The sequence below is a fragment of the Zingiber officinale genome, chromosome 10A (assembly GCF_018446385.1).
Source record: "Zingiber officinale cultivar Zhangliang chromosome 10A, Zo_v1.1, whole genome shotgun sequence".
In the NCBI taxonomy this organism is placed as follows: domain Eukaryota; kingdom Viridiplantae; phylum Streptophyta; class Magnoliopsida; order Zingiberales; family Zingiberaceae; genus Zingiber; species Zingiber officinale.
This window is the reverse complement of record NC_056004.1, coordinates 41,116,975-41,128,834: the sequence shown is the minus strand read 5'-3', so window position 1 is coordinate 41,128,834 and position 11,860 is coordinate 41,116,975. Positions and strand designations below refer to the sequence as shown.

Below are 11,860 nucleotides of genomic sequence, written 5' to 3'. Positions count from 1 at the left end.
TTAATAAAGAATCATGAGTTCGGGATAAGACTATATTAAATCAAAATCTATTGAAATTTTTTGAAACATTCTACTTTTCGATAAACTGCTTCAAATTCTTCAACCACAGCAACTACTCACGATTGCCTTTATTTATCATGTACTCATGCAAGAAATTGGTTGTCAAAGGGGAAATTCCTCTTATCTCTAGATACCTGTGAAAGGATTTCTGCAGATTCTCATCCAGATCACTGCACAAAAAAATGATCATTTCAAGGATCATTCCTCTCTCCAAAATTCATAATCCTTTTGTTCATTGCAAATATCAGGAATAGCATACCAGATATTATGGTGTGGAATCATGATCCTTTTGCTCATTGCAAGATGCCCTTTTATTAATCCTAGGAGAATTCATCAATTGTTGATTACTATCTAAAAACAATTAATTTGTCTTTAAACTAATCCTCATAAAATATGATGGCAAAAAGTACCTGTCATCGAGAGAACCATTACACTGAATTGGAGTAGATGGTGGATGTCTTCCAGGAAGAGGAATAAGTAATATTTTGTGAGCAAACAATTGAAGATTTGTTGTTAGACCATTAGTTCTCTTGATATCTACAATCTTTCATAAACAAAAGAGAACACTCTCAGTGCTAATCAATCTGCACTTGTCACTAGATGCTTGAAAGATCTAAAAGTGAAAAACTATGGAAAGGTAATAAATAATGAGTAGAATCTCATTTCCTACTTTGTGGGATCTTCTAGTGTTTTAGGCCATAGGTACATGGCTGAAACTTGCTTCTTTATGGTCTCCTGTTGTGGAAAAATGTATATGTCAGGAAGGGGGAAAAGAAGGCCGCATACAAATCTGAACAGGTTTAAAACAAAAACACAAGGGTAGAAGTTGTGTAACATATTGTTCGAGCTATTGACAAATATTGATAAAATGTTGGCAATTGGCAAGATTAGATATAATTGTGTCGCCCATTATGACAGAGATAGAAGGTTCTCTTTTCATGACTCATCAACAGATTCCATCTACTGATCATGGGAAGGAATGAAACCTATAGGCTATAAGAAGAGAAGAGAGGGGAAAGACTAAACCAATAGTATTAAAGAAGTGACACTGAAGTTAAAAAAACTAATGTATTCTATAAGGACATTTGGATATTTTCCTAAATCCTATTAAGTCCCTTATCAAAATGCCACATGGATAGTTAGGTGAAAGAAAGTTTTAGGTTGATTCATATTATTCTATGAGATGAGAAATGTGATTCACATATATATAAAATTTTTTCAAGATTGTGATTATAACTGAAAAGGAAACGGTGGTAAGGTCTAAGAAACAAAAAATAACAATAATGATAAACCTGAACAAATCTGTAAAGACCAGGTATTGACATAACATTAGCTCCTAGAAGCTTTAGTCCAAAATCAACATGAGGCTGCAAGAGACTACAAGAAATCAAAATTTGAAGGATGTAGAAAAATGGTTAAACAAAAAAGAAAACCAAATATTTCTCTCCCAATTTACCTTCTCCATGAGTGATACAAGAATTTTTCCGAAACAAGGGAAGTTCGGGACCAACGGCTTTAATGTAATCCGTGGAATTGCAAAGACTTGCAAGTCTAAAACCTAAAATGAATTAAAAGTGGGGAAATAATCAAGTCCAAACATCAACTGTGAATTACTTATGATTGAGAAAAAAATGGTATTTCTTTTGGTTGAACCTAAAGTATCCAGACCTATGTTGTTGCTTTTAATCCAAATGCCTTAACCACAACGGTCACATTAGGGTTTCCAGCCCACTTCAACAATGGTTCCATGATCAGTTCCTTTTAATCCAAATTACCTCAACACCGTACTTTATGGCGACGACGCCTGCAAGTCTGTCCAACTTGGATACATGATGCTCGATGTACTTCAACGCACAAGGAGATGAGGGAGGAGCAAAGGTATCTTATTTTCTCTCATGGGAAAGCGATCCCATCATTATAGGGTGAATGTGACAAAAAAAATGGGGGAGAAAACCTAGAATGACATCAGTTTCTTCGATCGACGACGCAAGGAGGTGGAAGAAGGCGAACAAATCAAAATAAAAGAAGGAATTGGTAACGCAAACAAACCGAGAAACAGAAAGTAACCTAGATCAGTAGATCTGGAACTCCAGATCACGTCCTGGCCTCCGTCGTGCACGCTCCCATGATCTGGACCCTCGCTGTCAGCCTGTGATCACTCTTCCCGGCTGTTGCTGCTCCTACGCGGCTCTAGTGAGCGAGAGATTGTGAGAAAAGAGGGACGAAAATGCTTAGGGATCAAGAAGGTAAGGGGGGAATGCGGCGGCAAAAAATTTCGAGGAGAGAGAAAGAAAAAACGCGGCGGTAAAAAATGGTGAAGGGGGAAAAATTGGCGAAGGAAAAAAACACTGGTATTCAACATCACTTAATAGACAACGGTTTTCAAAAACCGTTGTCGTAATTCCAAAAAAGTGCACAAAGACAACAGTTTTCAAAAACTATTGTCGTAGCCTTTAAAAAATCGTTGTCGTAGCCCCAAAAAAATATAAATAAACAACAGTTTTTAGAAACTGTTGTCGTAGGCTTAAAAAACTGTTAAAAGACAACGGGTTTTGTTAAAACCGTTGTTAAAAGGCAAAACAACAATGATTTGGCATAAAATCGTTGTCGTTTCAGTATTATTAAATGAGGATTTTGTTGTAGTGCACCCAAATACTTTTAAATAGTTTAAGTTAGGAATTTTATTATAGTATATTTCATAGGGTGTTTTATTCTGAAATTTGTTAATTAAAATCCTATTTTGTATATTACAGGCTGTATTAATTGCTTCAGCCCATAATTGATTAGATAATTTGTATTCGTTTAACATGTTTCTAGCAGCTTCTTATAGGGTTCTCTTTTTACGTTCTACTAGACCATTTTGTTGGGGGGGGGGGGTCCTAGGGTAAGAATATTCATGCTTATACCCATTAAGTTCACAAAATTTAATAAAGTTATGATTTTCAAATCCCCCCTCCCATGATCACTTCTTATTCATTTTATCTGAGTGTCTTTTTTATTTTCTATTAATTTACAAAGGATTTTAAATACTTCAAAAGTTTCATCTTTAGTTTTTAAAAATTTTACCCAAGGAAATCTTGAGTTGTCATCGATTATTACTAAGTAATATTGATTTTTTTCTTAGTGACTTGGCTCCATGTGAATCAAACAAGTCTAGATGAAGGAGCTCAAGTATTAAAGTTGTTCTGTTTAGGTTTAATTTATGATTTGACTTGGTTTGTTTACTTGTTGACAAGCATCACAGTTTGAATTTTCAATAAATTTTAATTTGGTCAAACCTCTAACTAGACCATTTTGACTCATTTTTGAAATGAGTCTAGTATGAGTGTGACCCAGTCTCCTGTGCCACAACTCAGTTTTCTCTTGTTGTATTAATAAACACTCTAGTGAGGAAGTTGGTAGGTCTATGGTATAAATATTCTTTTTCATAAAACCCTTAAGTGTGATTTCAGGATTGTTGATATTCTTAATTATATATTCAATTTTTGAAAATGTGACTAAATATCCTGAGTCATATAACTAGCTAATACTAAGTAAGTTAAAGCTAAATTGTTCAACCAATAATACTTTTCGAATATAAAAATCAAAATTTAATTGGATGTTACCTATTCCGATTACCTTAAGGGGTTCGTCGTTACCGAAAGCAACAGACCCTAGGTTCTTGAGTTTCAACTTAGAGAATTTCAGTCTGTCTCCAGTCATGTGTCTGGAGCATCTACTATCTAACATCCATTGATCCAAATCTTTATGATCCTACATAAAGTATTTGATTTGGGTCAATTTACTAGATTTTAGAAGATAGTTTAATTGAAATCAATTTAATTTTCCATCTCACCCAATCTAAATGATCAATGCATGGTATCCCTATGAGTGATTGTGAGATAGCATATTAAATTAGTTAAATTGAATTGATTTGATTAAATTGAGCTAATTTGATTAAATTGAGGTTATTTAAATTGAATTTATTTGAATTTATTTTGATTAATTTTGATTAGATTGAATTAATTTTGATTATTTGAATTTACTTTGATTAAATTGAATTAATTTTGATTAGACTAAGTTCAACCTAGATCCATCTCACCCAATTCTAAGTTATCAATCAAGTAATTTTAAGTAATTTTGTGAGATGGTTATCTTTAATTTAGGTTATTTCTAAGGATTAATTTACATTTGAGTTAAACTTAGGCTTTCCAATTAGTCAATTAAAAATGTATTTCAAAGATTGGTTCCCAGGTCGTGGCGAGGCACTAGGCCTTCTTGGGTATGAGATCATCCTCCACTTCTTAGATAGAACCGCTCAAAGAAATGACATATTTAATTTTCCTTTTGAAATCCCTAGGTTTAACTGAACAAGTGTAAATTATGCCTAGGTCCTTAATATATCCTAATATAAAGATGCATATTAACAAGAAAGTAAATAAGCAATCATCAAACAATTCTATTTATTTATTAAGATAGTTTTTCTATTGGCTTCCCCTGGATCATAGCCTCGATATGGTCTATCAAGGTAATGAACTTGATCCTTGGAGACCCAATATTGACCAAGTCCAACTTGATTAACCAAGTTGGACTTAGGTACCCATGCTTGGACTATCTTACTGTTTGGTTTGTTCACTAAAGTTAGATACGATATTTCTTTTTAGTTTTAAATCCTAATCTGGATCTGTTGTAAATGACTCTTTGTTTTCCAAGAATTAGGTTAAAGTTCTTGGAGCCCAAAGAAAACTGTTCCAACATTTTCTTCAAATCCTTAACCTGAGTTTTCAGGCTGGAATTTTCTTCCTCAAGCTTTTGGGCTAGAGTTGAATTTCTAGTCTAAACTCGGTCAGGCAAGGATTCGAAGTTATTCACTTCTTTAAGGGTTGTTACCTCCTTTAGAAGTGACTTGATCCTAATATTTGATTTTGCTAATTTTCGCATTAAATAGTTTACTAAATTGTGTAAACGCATGATACTTACAGCAGGGTTAGGCCCTTCGGAAATGGATATGGATCCGTGGCTTCTCTTGGACTCAGCTTCCGATTCGTCCTCGCTTCCGGATTCGTTGATGTAGTCCCGGGCTGTCATCGAGAGAAAACTCGTCTGTTCGAGTTCTTCGTCGTCGGATTCTTCCGAGGATGACTCGCCCCAGGTCGCCTTCAGAGCCTTCTTTTTCTATTGCTGCTTCTTTACATCCTTTTGATTTGGGCAGTTGGCTTTGATGTGCCCCTTCTGATTGCAACCGTAGCATGCCACTTCGAATTTTACCTTTGACTTTGGCTGAGCCTCCTTGGATTGAATTGCCTTCCTGAGGTCCTTCTTGTTGAAGTCTTTCTTTTTCTTGTAGAGTTTCCTTACTAAGTTGATGAGTTCAGTCGTAAGTTCGTTGTCTTCATCGTCTGAGTCAGGTTCTTCTTCTGACTCCAGTTCGCATGTTCTGCTATTACCTACAACCAAAGCTATACCCTTCTCGACCGGACATGCATTAATCTGCTAATGCAATTCAAATTCAGAGAAGAGTTCATCTAATTTAATTGAATATAAGTCCTTGGATACCTTGTATACATCTACCATGGATGCCCATAAGGTATTCCTAGGGAAGGTGTTGAGTGCATAACTTATTATATCCATGTTCTCCACTTTCTGTCCTATTGCATGGAGTCCATTTAGCAGGTCTTGTATTCTGGCATGAAGCTGGCTTGTTGTCTCTTCTTCTCGCATTTTGATATTATATAATTTATTAAAAAGCAGGTCTCGCTTACTTACCTTGGTTTCTAATGTACCATCATGTAGTTCGATTAGCTTTTCCCATAGCTCTTTTGCACTTGAGAACAGTCCTACTCTGTTGAGTTCCTCCTTTGTCAGACCACACTGGAGTATGTAAGTTGCCTTTGCGTTTGCTTCTACTTTCTTTATTAAGGATGTGTCATAGTTCTTGTAAGGCATCGGCTTCCCGACGTTGTCAATTGGAAGTTTGAGTCCTATCTTGGTGATCATCCAAACTTCGAACTGGGTTTGCAAGTACAACTCCATTCGCCCTTTCCAGTAGCCGAAGTCTTCACCGGAGAAGAGCGACGGACGGACTGTGCTATAGTCTTCTTGTTGGTCCATTTGAAAATTTGCACACAAAAATAGAAAAAGAATCTGTTCCAAGACTGGGTCTTGGTTTAGTAGTGCAGGATGTATAATAAAAGAAAAATGAACTCGAGTTGTGTTGCACCAATTTCAAGCAAAAATCGATTCGAACGAGAAAATGGATTGGAATATAGCAACTATACTTAATTCCGATCGACTCTAAAAAATTGAAAATACCACAGAAAAGTGCTTGATTGGTGGTTGCACAAAACCAAAGTAACCCCGCTCTGATACCAATTGTTGGATCGAAAGTGCTAGAGGAGGGGGTGTATAGCGCTCGTGGCTTTCACGCATTTTGGATTTGGAGAACGAACTAGTAATAAGCAGCGGAATTAAAAGAAAAACACTCGCGAACACAAGTTATTTACTTGGTTCCGAGCCTATGGCGACTCTTACTCCAAAGCCCATGCTCGTTGAGCGTTTACGTTGGGCAACAACTATAATAGCATTTAAAGATTACAACTTTAAATTACAATATGCTGAATAAAGAATACAGACAAAAAGGAAGAAGAATGTTAGCCGTCATTTGTCATATCAGTAGAGCGTCGTTTGAGTGTTCGGAGCAGCGTCCACGTGCACAGGAGGTTCTGTTCGAGATCGATGATCAAGCTGCTTCCCGAGGCTTCTTTTTATAAGCTCCTTAGGACTGATCTAGATCCTCAAGTCTCGGGATCAGGTTTGACCCGAGGCGGATCGATCAACCGATCCCTGCGTTCGGTCGACTGATCAGGCGATCTCCTCCTCATCCGATCCGCCCGATCTCCTCCTCAGATTTCCAGCGAATGGATTGGGCTCGACCAGGGGATCGGTCGACCGAACCGGGGATAAGACTTGACCAGATCGAAGCGGAGGGAGCGGATCGGGCAGATCGGATGAGGAGGGGATCGTCTGATCGGTCGACCGAACACAGGGATTGATCAACTGATCTGCCTTGGGTCAAACTTGATCCCAGGTTTTGAGGATCTGGATCAGATCTGTAAAGGCTATAAAAGGAGCCTCGGGCTGTAGCTTCAAAAATATCTCGAATAAAATAACTTGTGCTCTTGTACGCTGCTCCTAATGCTTCAACTACGCTCTGCTAGTCCGACAACTGACGACTCCGTTCTTCAATTCTTTTGTATTGTCGGTATTATATTTCTTTCTTAAGCACGTGTACTCTTAAATTGTAAAAGATTTACGGATTGATAGTAATTGCCCACCGAAAGCGATCTACGATCGCGTGCCTTGGAGTAGGAGTCGCCCTAGGCTCCGAACCAAGTAAATCTTTGTCTTCTTGCATGTGATTGTTCTTTTATTATTTCCGATGTGTTACTCCATTAGTTTTAAATCGAACGAATTAGCCACGAGCGCTATTCACCCCCCACTTTCGATCCAATAATTCAAATCCCAGACCTTATGATGACAATACCTCATGTACTAACCACTAGATCGTTCCGAGGGAACACGACCCCTCTATTAGTAGTTGTTGAAGTTTCATATGTTGATGTGTGTCCGATGTAATGAGTTCGACTACTCTGCCACGAAAAACTGCCACATGCTGTTCTCCATGTTAGATTTCCATATTGGTATATCTCTCAGCTTCCGTTTCTTCTCAAGGTTGCAGTCATTACTGAAGCAAATTAATCATTAAGCAATGTCTGGCATCATTAAGTAGATTAATCATTGCAGAGCTCAGTCCCATGATTGAAAAGTTAATTCATATGGTGGATGTCAATCCAGAAATGGCTATGTTTAGTTGTGGATGGTCTAAATGCCCTTTGTGCTTGAATATTTAAATAACGCTCTTCCAATAGATTTAAGTCTATTAGAAATATGGTTGTTAATATAATTACAAACAGATTAGCAAGAATATGGGAATTGCCAAGTAATATATAGTACGAACTAAAACTAATCATGATATGGAAATTGTTTCTAAGTTCTCATCAGAGATCATTCCTAAATACCAGTTTGATTCTCTAAATTACCAAGTAAACTGATTACCTAAATCAACCTAGTCAAAAAAGTATTATGATTAAGCAAACACTTGTCCATATTATGATTATTAGATATCCAATTAGCTCAAAGCAAGACTTACATGACTACCTTAGCAGGATATGTCAAGCATCTGGAATACATCCTTATTAGTCTTCTAATAAGATTAGGGTATCAAGCATCTATAAATTTGACAAGTTTAAGTTTAGAAAAAAGATATATCATACATCCTTGTGGAAGATCAACTCAGGTGTTTCCTTCAATACAAATCATAATCAACAATGTATCATATCCTAGTTTTGATTCACAAATTTTCTTCAATGCAATAATCTTAACTTCATAACAAACTATTAACAAGTCTAAGCAAATGATGCTTGCTACATAATGTATGTTGTACACTACTAACACTACAATTTAGATATGAACAATGAAATGTGTAATAGGATATGGTCATGATTCACATCATAAGGGCACAAAATCCATTAATTAGAAACAACTAATTCTCAAGAAGGATCTCATCTTGAGGGAAACAAAGACACATGAGAAGGTAGAGATTTATCTAAGAAGGAAATGTAGGATCGAAAAAGCACTAGAGGGGGGGGGAGTGAATATCACTCTTAGCTATTTCGTTCGTTTTAAGTAAATATATAGCAGAATAATGAAAGAAAAGAAAACACAACAATGCTAACAAGTCCAAGATTTTACTTGGTTTGGAGCCTGTGGCGACGCCTACTCCAAGGCCCGCACATAATAGTGCTTTTGATGAGTAATTACTAATTAATCCAAAACAATACAAAATGGTTACAGTTGTAGTACAAGTAACTTTTAAATAAAATAATACCGACAACTTCGTATGAGGAAATCTCTAGAATAATGGACGTCGGAGCTTTTGGGCGTCGTGAAAGCGTTTTCTGAACAGCTTGAAGACGTGAAAGTCGTTCGTTGTGTTGTTCTAAAGCTCCTAGTTGAAGCTGCTTTTATAGGTTGTTCCGGGTGCCCGGAACCCCTCCAGGCGCCTAGACCACGTGGCTCGGCCACTCCGTGCGCGCCATATTAGATTGGCGATAATTTTCGAGTTCCGAGTGCCTGGATTGACTCCGGGCGCTTAGAACAGCTCAGGGCGCCCCTGACCAGTTCTGGGCACCTAGACTCCGAGTGCCCGGACCCCTTTCGAGCGCATGCATCAGCTTTTTGAGCCCCTTATTTTCTGCAAAATAAAGTTAGTTCAGTCATAAAATAATATATATAAACTGAAATTTGATAGCCTCTGACTATCCGATTTTGACTTTGAGTTCCGTCGAAACTCTAGGTCGAACCGACACTTACTGTTCCTTTTTCGGGGAACGCGTCCTCACATACTCCTCTTAGGAGAGTTTACTTGTTGCCAGATCGGTTCTTCAGACCGACTGGACTTTCCGCCTAGGGTTACCACCCCCTAGGTTTTCCTCAGCCTAGGGTTACCACCCCCTATGACCTAGGGTTACCACCCCCTATGACCTAGGGTTACCACCCCCTAGGATTTTCCACCTGCCTAACCGTAGTTAGGACTTTCTATCACCTAGGGTTACCACCCCTTAGGACCTAGGGTTACCACCCCCTAGAGTTTTCCACTTGCCTAGAATGCACTAGGACTTTTGCCTAAGTATACTTAGTGTTAGTGAGAGCCCTAGAGCCAATCATGTGATGGTTACTTTTTGGACTCTTTGTATCATATTCTTGTACATATATTTCTGATATATAAATAAAGGCATTGTGATTATTATACTTGTGTGTATTTGTGCTATATAAATAAGTATAATAATGTCCTAGGGTAGTAGGTTCATATCTATATCAATCGATTAGTTGAATCGATAGTGAGATGATATAGAGAACACTACACTTAATTATTCCTAGTCAAGTATTAACATAGAAGGACAATGTTAATGCATTGAGACTAGCATGTAGGTCAACATGATGACTTGATCTCACAAGTCATGGATATGAGATATCAAGTTGACACATGGGTATACATTGGAGAATGTATACTGAATGACCCGCCATGAGAAAGTATCATGGATCGTTATATGAGTGTCATATACTTTCTCAAGTGACTATTAGTATGACTTTAGTCCTTAGACCTGAAGTCACCATGGTTCCCTACATAAGGAGTTATGTACTTTGGTTTTGTCAAACGTCACCCGTAATGGGGTGGACTATAAGGGCGATTCTTGGGTATGTAACAAATTATGCGGAGGGATGTGAGTGATGTAGATGGGATCTATCCCTCCTATATTACAGGAGTGATATCATAGTCTTGATAGAGTGAGATCACTAAGTGCATGGCCATGCCCAAATAAGGCAATATGTGATATTGCGCTTATTTGATTATAGTGAGTCTACTTGGAGTTCAAGACACTTAGATTGATTGGAGGATGACACGGTCTATGCCTCATATAAGATCAATCTAGATATCAAGGATAGAAGGACAATGTCACATATTGTGAGAGTCACAATTATTAGTCATATTGGTGATGTTGGATCTCAACATTCTTGTAACTTGGGTAGCAATGATGTGTTGCTAGATACCTCTCATTGCTTATGTCCCTAATTGGATTTAGGGACATTGCCAACGTTGACAAGAACCTATAGGGTCACACACATAGAGCAATAGATGGAGACTAGTTCATATGATGAACCAAGAGGAAAGATGAAGTCAAGTTTGACTTGGCTAAATATGGAAAGTCTATAAAAGGCAAGTTTGACTTGACCTAAATCCACAAGTTTGACTTGACTATGAGTTAGACTCAAGTATGATCCAAATGTTGGATAAATCAATTAAGGGAGTTAATTTGGTCATGTTTGACTTTGGCCAAATTAGGAAGGTTGAAAGTCAATATTGACTTGACTTGGATGCCACCACATTTGATGAGGTGGCATGGGAGAACCAATGGGGATGCTACACATCACCATGCCACCTCATGCTTGCCACCTCATGGGAGGTTACCCATGAGTGGCCGGCCACATTAAGGGGGCAATTAAGAGCATTAATTGCCCACTTAATGACATTTATGTGGCCGGCCACATGATATGGTGGATTGATTGAATTTTTGAATTCAATTTTTTTGATTCTTCTTCTTCCTTGGTGCTCTCGGCAACTTCTCCCTCTCTTCCTCCTCTTCTTGGCCGAAAACCACATAGGTGCTAGCACACCTTGTTTCGGTCATCTTCTCCACCTAATTGCTTGTGTGGACACATATAGAGGGGCTCTACTTTGTGCCCTCTAGATCCAACTTCAACCTTGGTCGAGCGGGATAAGCGAAGGGCACGCATCAAAGGTAGTTTATCTTTAAACTATAGATCTAGGAGTAGATATAACATATTCGGGTATTAAGCATGATATAAATACGTGGAATTTTTTGAATCGGATTTTTCTTTGCACGAGATCCTTGGCTAGGGTGTTTCGGGGTTTCCGCGACGCGAAAAGCGGTTTTCGTGGTCCGAAAAACCTAACAGTGGTATCAGAGCCATCGTGCGAAGCACGTATTTATTTTTTTCTGTATTAGATACAAAATTTAGATGCTTTTAAGTTTCTGTGATTTTTCTAAATTTTAGGAATTTTTGGGTATTTTTCTCGTAGAGGCGAAAGAACGAGTGCGAAGCACTTGTACACTTTTGTCACCGAGAAAAATTTCTCCGAAACGGCAAGTTTCACCCAAATAGATTTTGGGACAGCGGG

At 37.9% G+C, this 11,860-nt stretch overlaps 1 long non-coding RNA gene across 1 annotated transcript; it reads right to left on the bottom strand.

The window, feature by feature from the left end:
- Window positions 1-775: 775 nt before the first annotated feature.
- On the bottom strand, window positions 776-1,537 carry LOC122026420. Its single transcript, XR_006124142.1, has 3 exons — window positions 1,517-1,537; window positions 1,353-1,427; window positions 776-795 (listed from the first exon to the last, which is right to left on the bottom strand). It is a non-coding gene; the product is annotated as an uncharacterized LOC122026420 (long non-coding RNA).
- Window positions 1,538-11,860: the final 10,323 nt, after the last annotated feature.